Here is a 14104-nt window from a genome sequence, read left to right on the forward strand (position 1 = left end):
AGGCAGGTGAGCGGTTGGGAGCCAGCAGCCCCGGATTGTGAGAGGGATCAGGTCTAAACCAGCAGTCGAACATTCCCCAAGGGGTCCCAGATTGGAGAGGGTGCAGGCTGAGCTGAGGGACAGCCTCCCCCCGCCCCCCTCGCAGTGTATGAATTTTGTGCACCAGGCCTCTAGTTTATAAGCTTTATGTCATAACATTATTTTATTTCTGTGAATAAATAAATTAGCTCTATTTCTTATACTGAATTCATAGTATGTGAACCTACTATAAAATTGCTGTATACTTTTTTCCATTTACTTTTTTTTAATTGCCTTTCAGGTCATTTGATAGTTTTGCTTTATTATTATTATTTTGTTGTTGTTTTAAATACTTCTCCATAATTGAGGGCATTCAAAGACTTTTCCAGACATGCCCATTACCTTACATATGGTAGGTGTTTTATAGCTATGAATTACCACTAGTTTAGGAGCCCCTATGTAAGCTGGGTACTGAGTCTTTGTATATTTGGCACCTCGTCTAATATCTGGCACACAATGTCTGTTGAGGAACTATTTGGTGAGTGAGTCATTTGGTTCTCATAGATGAGGTCATAATTATTTCTATCAAGGTTTCATGGAAAAGAACCTGGAGGGAGTAGAAGGCAAAAATGTAGAAGAGATGTACACAAAGCAAATCCTTTTTTTTTTTTAATTAAAAAAAAATCCTTTAAAAATTGTGATAAGGCTTGCTTTCATGGGTTATAGAATAACACCAGAGAATTTATATCACTGGGTTAGATAGAAGAGCATTTTTTAAAAAATATATTTTATTGATTTTCTACAGAGAGGAAAGGAGAGGGATAGAGTTAGAAACATCGACGAGAGAGAAACATCGATCAGCTGCCTCCTGCACACTCCCTAGTGGGTATGTGCCCGCAACCAAGGTACATGCTCTTGACCGGAATCGAACCTGGGACCCTTGAGTCCACAGGCCGATGCTCTATCCACGGAGCCAAACCGGTTAGGCCTAGAAGAGCATTTTAAAAAATGTAATTATATCATACTTAAACCCTCTTCCACAAATTATTTGAGATGGCCTGCAATAAGAACAGACAAAATTACAAATTTGAATAAAAAATTAAGGAACCGAGATCAAAGACAATGTAAAGACGATTAAAAGTCAGGACTGCTCTGGCTGGTTTTTCTCAATGGTTAGAGCATCGGCCCATGCACTGAAGGGTCGCGGGTTCTATTTCCAGTCAAGGGCACGTACCTTGGTTGCAGGTTCCATCCCCAGACTCAGTCAGGGCACATACAGGAGATAACCAATCAATGTGTCTGTCTCACAACAATGTTTTTCTCTTCCCCTCCTCCCTTCCTTACACTCTCTCTTAAAAAATAAATGAAAAAAATATTCTCGAGTGAAAATTTTTTAAAAAGTCAGGACCATGTTCCTGTTTTCTATTGCTGTATAATGAATAACCTTAAAACTTACTAGATTTGAATCGCTATTAATACTTCTCTTGTTTCTGGGAGTTGTCTGAACTTAGCTGTACATCTTCCACTGTATTCTGGTTGAGGCAGTCCCAAAGGTCAGCTGAAGTTCAAGGGGAGGGAACACAGGCCCCACCAATGGGAAGAGTGCGATATCACATTAAAAGAAGAGCATATGGGATGAGATATATTGAGGCTGCTATCTTTGAAAGCTATAGCCTGCTACATCATGGGAGAGAAAAGAGGACAAATATATGAATTAACTTCTTAGCTGAATTTTTAATTATTTTTTAAGTTACATCTTAGTCCACCTCCCATAAGCACATATTCTCCAATAACCTTTATGAACCTCTTTTTTTTTTTTCTTCATTGGTTCAGCACAAGCCTTTTTTATCCCCAAAACAATAGGCATTAAATAGTTGAATTTGAACATCGCTGAACTGCTGTAGCTAGAGGAGCTATGTAATCATGTTAGAGTCATGGTGTCCACATTTCAGACTAAAAGGGAAGTGGGAGAGGAATGTAATTAGAGCCTGAACTTTGATCAGAAATTACTCATCCCCTCCCAAATGGAATATGACGTCTTTCCCATCGCCACAGGACAACAAAGAACACAAAAACTACAGCTCAGAGACCATATGTACAGGGTGTAGCAAAAGTAGGTTTATAATTTTGAGTATGGGAAAGTTTATGGTTTTATTATTATTTATTGTATTATTTTCCATATGAACAACTATAAACCTACTTTTGCCCCACCATGTATGTTTATGTATGTATTATTTATTTTCCATGGCAGCAAGAGATTGGTGACCACCCAAATTCTAGATGATACACAAAATAAATGGGTAGTGGCAGTGATTTGGGAGGGAAACATGCATAGGGAAGAGGCAGGAGGGTGAAGTCTCAGTGTATACTTTATACCATTTTTATTTTTAAACCCTTTGAATACAATCCAAAAATGAAATAAAATTTAAAAGCTGGATTAAGAGCAAGCACATAGAGCATACTCTCCAAATAGTAATAAAGTAATAGGGATTCTGCTATAAAGAAATGCAAGATCAGCATGGAAGAAAAACTACATGAGCAGCACAGGGATAAATCAATAGAACTTTGAAAAGGTATATCACCTAAAGAGGAGTATTCTCTTATCTATACCTGGGTTGAGGTTTTCTCTCTAGTTCTGGGAACATTCCTTCTTTGCGGCTACTGTGAGCTAATGAAAAGTGCCAGCAAGCAGTGTGTTATTCATTTCCTCAGGGAATTTCCACAGCCCTGGGTCTGTTCCTCTTATGCAGACTGACCGTCAGCTTTTGTCAGCACACTGGGAATGGATCTGTCTCAGGGGCTGACTCAAACCACACTTGTGAGTGTGATCAATTTATTTACAATGATAACTGTCCTGAGAACTAGAATATTCCAACTCCATCTGACCAGTCTTTCTGTTGTGGATGGACTGATATGGGAAGTCAAAGTAATAATCAAGTGGTTACTCAGCAGGCATGGAATCAGAAGAGAAATCCGTTTAACTTCATGATCCTCCCCGCAGTCTGTCCGTGTGCTCAGTCCGGATCCTCTTCTCCACGTACACTTGCTTCCTGAGGGATTCTGTCCATGACCTGGCTACCACTACATGCTGATAATTCCAAATTGTTTCGCTCCAGCCAGTCTTTTTGCTGAACTCCCAATTCATTTATCCAACTACCAATTCAGTCCCCACTGGGATGCTCACCATCCATGTGTCCAAAACAGAATTGCTATTTCCCATCCCCTAAACCTTGTCCTTCCCCCGCTGTTCCATCTCACTTAATGGTAACACCAATCTCCCACTTGCTCAGGACAAAAACCTAAAAGATAACTTGACTCCTCTCTTTCCTTTACATCCCACAACCAATCCATCTGTCAGCAAATCCTGCTGGCTCCACATACAAAGTAGACTTCAAATCTGCCTGTTTCTCACCATTGCCACTCCAGCCCCAACCACTTCGTGTCTCAGCAGCCTCCTAATGGTTTTCTTTGCGTCTCTTACTATGTAGTTCTCTAAAGTGATTTCCTTCTAGTTTTTTATTAAAAATTTTTTGAACCCACAAAAAGTTGAAAAGTACAATGAATATCTACATCCCCTTCATCTAGATACACCAATTACCATTTTACTCCCATTGTGCATGTACACACACAGAGAGAGAGAGAGAGAGAGAGAGAGAGAGAGAGAGAGAGAACACATTTTACTGAACTATTTGAGAATAATTGTAGATGTTATACTTTATCCCCAAATACCTCAATATGCACTTCCCATGAACAAAGACTTTCCCCTACATGACTGAGTGATTCTTTTTATATGCAAATCATGCCATTCCCCTGCTCAAAAGTCCTCCAAAGGTTTTTCATTCACACAGAATGAAATCCAAATTTATTATTGTCTATAAAGCTCTGCATGATCTGTCCCTTACCTATACCTTAGCCCTCATCCCCAACCACTCCCCTCTAACTTTCTCCCCACCAGCTACACTGTACCAGTTAGGACAGGTTATGCCATAGTGAGGTAACAACTCCAAGCCTCAGAGACTTGAGACACAGAAATTTCCTTTTTTTGTTTTAATTTTGTAAAATTTTATTTGAAAGAGAAGGAGACATCGATTTGTTGTTCTACATATGCATTCACTGGTTGATTCTTATATGTGCCCTGACCGGGGATCAAACCCATAACCTTGGTATATCAGGATGATGCTCTAACCAACTGAGCTACCCAGCCAGGGCACACTTTTATTTCTTGCTCACATTCATATCTGTTAGGGATCAGCTGGGGACTCTGTTCGCGCACTGTTTTCTTCCTCACTCTTAGATTCAGACTGATGGAGCAGCTGTAAGCATGTCAAACTTGTGGCCAGTGGTTCTCAACCTTCCTAATGCCGTGACCCTTTAATATAGTTCCTCATGTTGTGGTGACCCCAACCATAAAATTATTTTCGTTTCTACTTCATAACTGTAATTTTGCTACTGTAAACAATATGTAATTATATATGTGTTTTCCAATGGTCTTAGGCAACCCTTGTGAAAGGGTCATTCGACCCCCAAAGGGGTCGCGACCCACAGGTTGAGAACCGCTGGTCTAGAGCATTTTCATCACCATGCCAGAGACACACACAAAAAAAGTGCTCTAAAGGGGCTTTCATTGAGTCTTTCCATTAATGGTACAAGTTATTTCTGCTCATGACTCACTGTCCAGAACTAACCACATGGCCCACCCATCTACAGAGGATCCAGGTAGTGCAGTCCTACTTTGTGCTTGGGAGGAGAGACAACCAGAACATTTGACAAGCAGCACTAACAAGTACAGGACTAGCTGCCTTTCTGTTCCTTGGATACACACAAGTTCATTCCAGCCTCAGAGATTTCCACTTGCTGATCTGGCTGCTTAGAATTCTCTTCCCCTCTGATCTTCAGGTAGCTCATTTCCACACTTTATTTACTTGTCTCTGTTTTAATATCACCTCCTCAGAGATACCTTTTTTGGCCTTTCCATTTGACATAATATCATGTTCCCTCATTCAATCTCTATCTTCCTTCCCTGTTACATTTTTTTAAACACTGACCTCACGTTGAGAGAGAGAGAGAGAGAGAGAGAGAGAGAGAGAGAGAGAGAGAGTTTATTGACTGACCCTCCCACTAAAATGCAAATTTCATGAAGACTTTGACTTATTCATTTCCAGCATGTAGGATAGTGCCTGGCCTAGTAGGCGTTCAATAAAGTTCAGTGAATCAATGAATAAATAGGACAGGCCCCACTGAAAGACTGACTAAGGTTCCCTTCTCCTCAGCAGTGATTGGATAGACCCAACCAACATTTGCCTCTGTGACTCCATTTTTGTTTGTTTCCAATGCGCCTAAACTCTGATGGACAGTTTTTTCTCAAAATACCAAATCCCTGCAGAATCCTACAGCCCTGAGAGCCATTCTGTTTCTTCCAGATGACTGATGTCTCTGTTCTAAACAATTATTTGTTCTTTTTATAGAGGAGCTTTCAGAAAATTTTATTTCCAAGTCTATTGCCCCATGTATTGATGTCACTATGTTATGGTCTAATCACATTTATGGTTGGATTAACATTATGGTAAAATATGCATAATTCTTCCAGTCTCTTGTCATTCACAACTGCTCCTTTGGATATATTTAGTATCAGGTAAAAGAGGGGCATTCTTATCCCTCCACCACCGATTCCAGATCTCTTTATAAATATACTAGTGGCTCGGTACAGGAATTCATGCACATTGAAAGGAAATTAATTAACCCTAGCCAGTTTGGCTCAGTGGATAGAGCATTGGCCTGTGGACTAAAGGGTCCTAGGTTCGATTCCAGTCAATGGCATATGCTTGGGTTGCACTGGGGATGTGCAGGAGGCAGCCAATCAATGATTCTCTATCATCATTGATATTTCTATCTCTCTCCCTCTCCTATCCTCTCTGAAATCAATAAAACTATAATTACGAAAGGAAATTAATTAGAAGGAATATTTTAATATCGCTATTTGCCCTTTATAATAGAAGTGTCAACCAAATTCACGATCGACAATGACAGATGGAAACACGTGTGCAATTGGCGCCAGCGAGAGCTTTATATCTATAATTATGAAAGTGTAATATACTAATTAAAGCAAACGTCCTTCCCGATGAAGCCAGGGCTGTGAGGGAAGCACAGATCCCGGGTGCCTGCTGGCAGCTGGAGGGAAGCCTGGGTTCCAGGTGCTGGAGGGAAGCCCAGGTCCTGGGTACCGTTAGCCAGGGGAAGGAAGGCCTACTCTTGCACAAATTTCATGCATCGGGCCTCTAGTATATAGAATAAACTTGCTTAATTAGACCTGCTTTCTGATTAAGCTGAACTTTTTCCAGCCCAGTGAAGCACCCCAACTTCTCTTTCAGGCAGTTGTCAGCAACACAGCAGTAAATATCAACACAAAGCAGAATATTATTGTAGTTCACACAGGGAGAACAAAGAGTAAAATATTTAACTGCAGCAGTGTTTGACTATACTCTGTGCAGTGAGAAAACCTGAAGTCATTTTCAAGGTCCACCATTTCTTCTTTTCAGTCGGGTTAAGTTTCTAAGCTTTCTAAATCTCCATTTCCAGGCTAATGAAAAGAAAATAGGATTCTACCAAGTCTCCTATCTACCTACTCCAGGACTTCTCTGAGGACCAAATGAGATGAGGCATGGGAAAATGCTTCACAGACATTTGATTAAAGTGTAAAATGTTTCCACCTGGCTATAAAGCAAATCGTGTTCGTGGACTGAAGAAACTCTAAGGAGGCTAGTTACTAGGGAGAGGAAGCCAGACATTGTTACATGACGTCATTACCCGGCGCCCACAGCCATCGTTTCTGGGCTGGGCTGAGCTGTGGGTCGCATTTTGCGCCATGGGGTCTTGGCAGCATCAGCTGCGATTTGGTGGGGTATTGCTCCGGGGTGGTGGTAGTGCCTGTGTCCCACTTGGGGGAAGCTAGGTGTTGCTGTGTGGGCACCAGGTCTGTGGTGCCGATTCTGTAAATGGCCAGTGCGCATCATGACAGCTCCTGCGTTGAGCATCTGCCCCCTGGTGGTCAGTGCATGTCATAGTGACATGTCAGATGGACTCTTAGCATATTAGCCTTTTATATATATAGACTGGAAGCCCGTTGCACAAAGATTCGCGCAATAGGCCTTCCTTCCCCTGGCTGCTGACACCGGTTTTCCTCCAGCACCCAGGACCTTTGGTCCGGCTGCAGCGGAGAAGCCAAGCCTCTTCAGTCTTCAGTCTTTAATCTTCGCTCCGTGCCTGGATATGCAAATTAACCGCCATCTTCGTTTAATTTGCGTAGTCGCTCTGATTGGCTGGTGGCTATAGCGGAGTGACACCAATTTGCATGTTTCTCTTTTATTAGTGTAGATTATATATATAGATGTCTGGGTGAAAACCTCCCTAATCATTGCAACCAAAGTTCACATGACCAGGTTAAGTCTACCTAGTTTCTGATTGGAGGTGCTCCGTGAACTACTCAGGGGGTTTCATATTATGATGAACTTCGTTATCTGTGCCCCAACTATAGGGAAGTCCCTGCTGCAACAACATGGTATATTTAATCTTAATACATATTCCAAAAATACATTTATGACCCAGTTCTGTAGGTTTCACTTTAATTATTGAAATATTAACCATTCAATACAGGTTGAAGAATTTTTAATATCTTAATGTTCTTAATGCAATAGCAAACACACACACACACAAAATAAAAACCCATCCCTGCCACAGACATCGCCAGCTTTATACATATGTAGTGATCACACCATGTATACGGTGTTTAGTGAATTGTTTTCTTTTCCTGTTTTGCTTACCTCCCCACTCCTTTCACATTGTACCCCCGTCACTATGCCCAAATCAGATAATCCTGTAAAGCACCTATCAGGTCTCCTTCCATATTTTTCACCATGCCGCTCATGAAATCATATACAAATGTACATACGTACACATAATGTGCTAATGGTTTGTTTCTGACCTACTTGATTGAGATTCCTCTCATCTTGTCTCACTCACTGTCCCTCCAGGGAGGTAAAGGCACTCACCTGACTGGTGAGTTTGGCTCAGCACTCTCTTTCTCTTGGTTAAGAGAAAGGAAACATGGTCAGCTTCAACCCTGTAGGCCTGAGACAGGAGTCGGCATGTTGGAAACCACACCTGGGTGGGTGTGAATGACGCAGAGGGAACACTGACCAGCCTGCTCCATTTAGCCCTCTAAGCCCTGCCGTCCAGCACAGGCGTCATCTGGAATTACTGCTGTGTTTCTATCTCCCTCCGCCTGATTCCCATGTCTGCCATCCAGTGGGAGGGGTGTTATTTATCCGTCCCCTAAAACTCCATCCCTACAGACATTGCCAGCTTTGTATTGCCAGTGTCAGGTAAAGTAGCAGCAAGGACCAACTGAAACTGGACAGTGCCCTCATTGTCACCACCAGTGTGCCAGCTCTCACATGCTCACAGGGCTGAACTCTCCCCCGGTCTCCACTCACGCCACCAACCCAGGAGCAGGCCCAGGGAGAGGAATGGAGAAGGGAGGCCCATGCCTCCCATCACACAGCTGAGCTGTCCTCGGGGGAAGGACTCTGAAATGGACAGGAGACTGGATTTTAATCATAAGCTTTGAAAGCAATCACTAGAATGGGCTTCATTTGGCCAAAGAGACCCAAGTGTTGGCGTTTTTTTGTTTTGTTTTGTTTTTGACATTATAAGTGTTTTCCAGCTCCAGGGTGAGTGGAGTCTCTGAAAAAGAAAAGTTATTGGGAAACCTAGGTGTTCTGTGTTCTGTGCCACTGAATAGAGATTCTTCAATCAACCCCACACCAGATACATAAAGATGGAATCACAGACAGAAGAGAGAGCTCTCTCCAGTTCACAGCTCCAGAGCCTGCCCTGGCTCAGTAGTGTTCCTGCAGGAGAAGGGAACTAGTGGCAATGCTTTAATAAAGAAAGAAAATCCAGATTAGCGGAGTGATTTAGTGAGAGGAATGGTTTATTAATTTGGTTAGGAAAGTGGAAGGTGGAGAGAGAGAAAGGGAAATGAGTCATTCCAGGATGGAGATATCAGGTCTAACCAGTGTAGACTGGAGCATGGGGCATGCACATAATTAGCTTAAAAGGCCAGTTAAGGTTGTGTTTTAAGTTTGGTGCTTTTTGTGTCCACTACAAGGCTTGGGCCCTGGGAATGGTAAAGAAATCTCAGGGAAATACTGAATTTCAGTTATTCCTCCATAAATACTAAATATAAGTATTCAAATGCATACATATAGTAGAGATACATAATAAATAATATGAAATGCAAATCCTATCTAATAATAGACACACATGGTAATTGACCGTACCTTTGCTACACCTCCCATTGGCTAATCAGCGTGATATGCAAATTAACCATCAACAAAGATGGCGGTTAATTTGCATACGTAGGCTCCAAGCGGCAGAGGGAAGACTGAAGGCAAGCTGGAGCAGCAAAGACGGAAGACGGAAGGCGGCTCCAGCCAGAGCGAAGGCCTGGGTCCCCGGTGCTGGAGGAAAACGTGTGTCGGCAGCCAGGAGAAAGGAAGGCCTATTGCACGAATCTCTTCATGCAACAGGCCTCTAGTATATATATTAAAAAAGCAATTTAGTATAATTCATTAACACTATGAAATCTATTTTACAATACCATAATATAGCTAAGGAACAGGTTATTTTCAAGTTATCTCTTTTCTAATTTATAACAAACTTGCTTCAGTCTCATCTTCAAAATGTCTTCACCACAAAATGTCTTTCACAGAATTTCTTTAATAGCACTGTGCACTTAAACGTCTTCATTAGAATGCCTTTTTATTCACCATTCTTTCAGAAATTCTTCCAGTCAGCAGCTTCTTTGGAAATCCAGAAAGCAACCTCCTGAAACTGTAACATGGCCCAATCTGCAGACTTTATAATTACGCAGTCAAATGATTTTGCATTTGCCATACTAAGCACATTTAGGAGGCAGCATGGCACGGGGACACAGGCTGTAGAGCCTCATAGACCTGCGTTTGGATTCTGGATCTGCCATTTACTAGCTGTGTGACCTTTAACAACTTGCCTAACCTTGCTGAACTTTACTTCCCTCATCAGTTCTTTCAGTTATCTATAGTTGCATAACAAATTATCCTAACTTAGTAGCTTGAAGTAACAAACATTTATTCTCTCACACGGTTTCTGTGAGTCAGGAGTCTGGAGTGGGCGAGCTGGGTGCTTCTGGCCCAGGCTCTGTCAGAGGCCAGGCGTTGGTCAGGAGACGACGGGCTGAAAGGACGCACTTCGCTCACTCACAGGGCTGTCGGCAGGAGGCCTCACTGCCTCCGCCACATGAGCCTCTCCATAGGGCTGCCGAGGCGCCTGCACCGCAGGGCAGCTGGCTTCCCAGCCAGTGACAGCGCAAGGCGGAGGCCCAAGGGCTTTTCTGATCCTGTCCCTTCTGCTGTATTCTCGTCATTAGAAGTGAGTCACTGCGTCCTCTCCCACTCGGTGGGAGGGGTATAGGCTTTACCCTCTGAAGGGAGGAATAGCAAAAAAAAAAGAAATTATGGTTTAAGATGATCGCAATTGTAAAGCAGGAATAATAGTATTTATTTTATTGCACCCTTGAAAAGAATCAAAATTAAACATTTAGAACTGTGCTGGCTTCAAAGTAAATATTCATCGACTTAGTCTTCATTGAGCACCTACTACTGAGCTGCATGATAGGAATATGATCGTGAGAAAATCCAGCAGAGTCCCTGCCCTCATGAAGCTCCCAGTGTAATGGGAAGATTGACACTAATCAAATAATACATTAACCATGTCAAACCACTGCTTCGCATGTGAGGAAATGATGTTGAACTGAGATCTCAAAGATGAGTAGGAGTTGACTCGGTGCAGGAGGAAGAGAAGAGGGTTCTGGGTAAAAGGGACAACAGGGTGAGCTGTGTGTGTGTAAGTGGGGAGAGGATAGGGCACAGGGCGGCGGGTGTGGCTGGGGCAGGGGCAGCGCAGCCGCCAAAGGCTGAAGAGGTAGCGAGGAAGTAGCCTCTGCTCTGCTCTGTCTGACAAAGGAGAGGGAACATTTCGTATACTTTTATGAGATAGGCTGCCGGGAGTTGACTACAAAGGGACGTGAGAAACTAGGGGATGAGGGGTGTTGTCTATGGTGATTGTGGTAGTGGCTACGAGAGTGTATGTTTGTTGGAAATCATAGAACTGTAAAGAGGGTGAATTTTTCTATACATAAATTACACCTTAAGAAGCCTGAGTTTTAAAATATACACTTTTATGAAGGCACTTTTATGGAGGGGTACTATAACATTGTGAATTTTCCTCTAATATGGGTTTTGGATTTTTTCCAAAGAATGTTAATCAGCAGAAGACTGTCTCGATGAAGTTTAACCGGCCTAGTGGTGCTGTAGCTAAAACCCTACGGCCAGTGAGACTGAGCTGTGTGTGTGTCTGTGTGTGTTTTGGTGGGAGGAATAAACACATCAAAGTAAACTAAATATAGTACAGTTTTTGTCATTAAAAGTAAGACGTTTACAACTATGTAAAGCATGAAGGGAGGGAGTTTTCAGAGATGATAAATCAAGTTACTTTAATGTACATGCTGACCTTTTTGGTTGCTCTATTTTTATTCTGAAAAGATGTTGCTGTATGAATACAGTTCCAAAATCAACAATGATGCTTAACAATGGAATTTAAGAGACTATTATTTGATACAAACACAATAACAGACACGAAGTAGAACAGGTTTTCCTGGCTCAGAAGCTGATAGGATGCCTGTAATCTTATCCTTAGGCCAGACACTGATGCCATTAAGCTTTAGTGAAATTAAAGATTCGGGAATAGCAGCATGTTCGTTGCAGCACTGGACTTCCCTTCCAACAGCTGAGCTCTTGAGATTTCCAATATAAGATGCTGTCAATGAAAAAAAATGGATAGGATTGCATTGTATACATTTACCACATTTTATTTATCTATTACAAAGCAATGGGAAACAGCCCACAACTGTTCTCCACACCGTGGGTGAATCTCACAAACAAAAGAAGCCTTGTACAAATGTGCATCTTGTATGAGTGCGTTTCTATAAGGGACAACCCCTGGCAAAGCGAGTCAACGCTGCGACACATCAGTAGAGCCGACCCCTGCAGGGGGGCTGGAGAGCCACTGACTGGTATGGATAATGTTCTGTTTCTTGATCTGGGAGCTGGTTACACGGGTGTGTTCAGTGTGTGATAATCATTGTGCTGTACATTTATGATATGTATACTTTTATAGGTGAATGTTATATTTCATTAAAAAGTATTTTTTTAACTAAAAATGAAATATATGAAACAACTCCTGGAGGCATGTCTCCTAAAACAGAAAACGGGGACGTTAGCCCCGGCTTTCACCGGGTCACGGATTGCGCCAATGGAAGGCTGCTGCACACAGGGCTGCAGAACTGCCCTCCTCCCTGAGGAGACTGCCTCTCCCAGCAGGGGCTTCAGGAAGCAGCTCTCAGGGAGGGTAAGGAGTTAAGGGGCACCAACCAAGCCTCCCCATCAACAAGGTAATCAGAGCCGATCACCCTCACTTTCTTGTTGTAAGGTTTGGAATTTTGCACAGTAATCCAGTAGCTTAAAAACTGACCCAGCCCGGCCAGCTTGGTTCAGTGGTTGAGCATCGACCTATGAACCAGGAGATCACGATTCAATTCCACGTCAGGGCACGTGCCTGGGTTGCAGGCTCGATCCCCAGTAGGAGATCGGCAGGAGGCAGCCGATCCATGATTCTCTGTCATCGTTGATGTTTCTATCTCTCTCTCCCTCCTTATGCTCTGAAATCAATAAAAATATTTTAAAAAAACAAAAACAAAAACAAAAACTGACCCAGACTGTGTGAAAATGTTTGGGCATACATTTCTGTAGGGCTTGGGAGTTAGAAAATCTGTTTTCTAGTATTTCTGATGATTTCACTATAAGCAAATTTATCAAACACAGTTTTATTTAAGTCCCTTTGCCAGAAGCTGTGGAAGTGACAAGAAGATATAGAAGACACTTCCTTGGCTTCAATAAGCTCGTGATCTATGGGGAGTTGGTCCACACCATGAAAAGATGAACCAAAAGCACATAGCAGCCTACAAGGTCTGAATGAGGAAGCTCTGATTAAATGCAGCTATTGGCACGCAAGGTAAATTTACTATGTTCAGTCAAGGACAGGGAAAGCAAAGGAGACAGAAACTGAGCTAGAATTTCGGGGAAGGAATTTAAAGGAATAAAGTAGACATGGAAATGTGAAGAGAAATTTAAGAAGGGAGATTAATGGTGTAAACAAAGATGCCAAAGGATTAATACACAAAGGGGATTTATTGGGATGTGCTGTGGCTCCAACTCTGAGAACGCATAGTCAAAGAAACTGTCCAGCGTTAAAAGTAATTCAAATTTTTACTGGAACCTTTCAAAGGCTGTCGGCAGGGAGCCATCCAATTGGTAATTCTGAGCATCACTTCTTAAAACATCCTTTTCTACATTCCTGGAGCTCTAATATCTCACATATTGCAGCTGTAACTAGACCAGGGGTTGGCACATTTTTTCTGTAAAGGGCCAGATAGTAAATATTTTAAATTTCCATGGGGTAGATAGTCTCTGCCACAACTACTCAACTCTGCTGTTGTAGCACAAAAGCAGTCAGAGACAAACTGCAAATGCTGGAAGTGGCTGTGTTCCAATAAAACTTTATTTACAATAACAGGTGGAAAGCTGGATTTGCCATGCAGATCATGGCTTACTTAGACCTGAGTGAGACTCATCCAATAGTGGACAACGACAACTCCTCCTCACAGCCTACTGTGTCCTTTTCATTTCCCCCCACCCTTATTCTTTTGCTATTTCTCTCTCACAATTAAATTTTATTCCTTCTAATGTCAATCCTTTCTTTATTCTCACCGAGCATATATTTTTATTGATTTTTAGAGAGAGAAGAAAGGAGAGAGAAAGAGAGAGAGAGAGAGAGAGAGAGAGAGAGAGAGAAATGCATCGATCAGTAGCCTTCCATATGTGTCCTTATAGGGGATTGAACCAAAACCTAGGTATGTGCCCTGACCAGGAAT

Source organism: Myotis nattereri, assembly GCF_964212035.1.
Source record: "Myotis nattereri genome assembly, chromosome: 2".
Taxonomy (NCBI): Eukaryota; Metazoa; Chordata; class Mammalia; order Chiroptera; family Vespertilionidae; genus Myotis; species Myotis nattereri.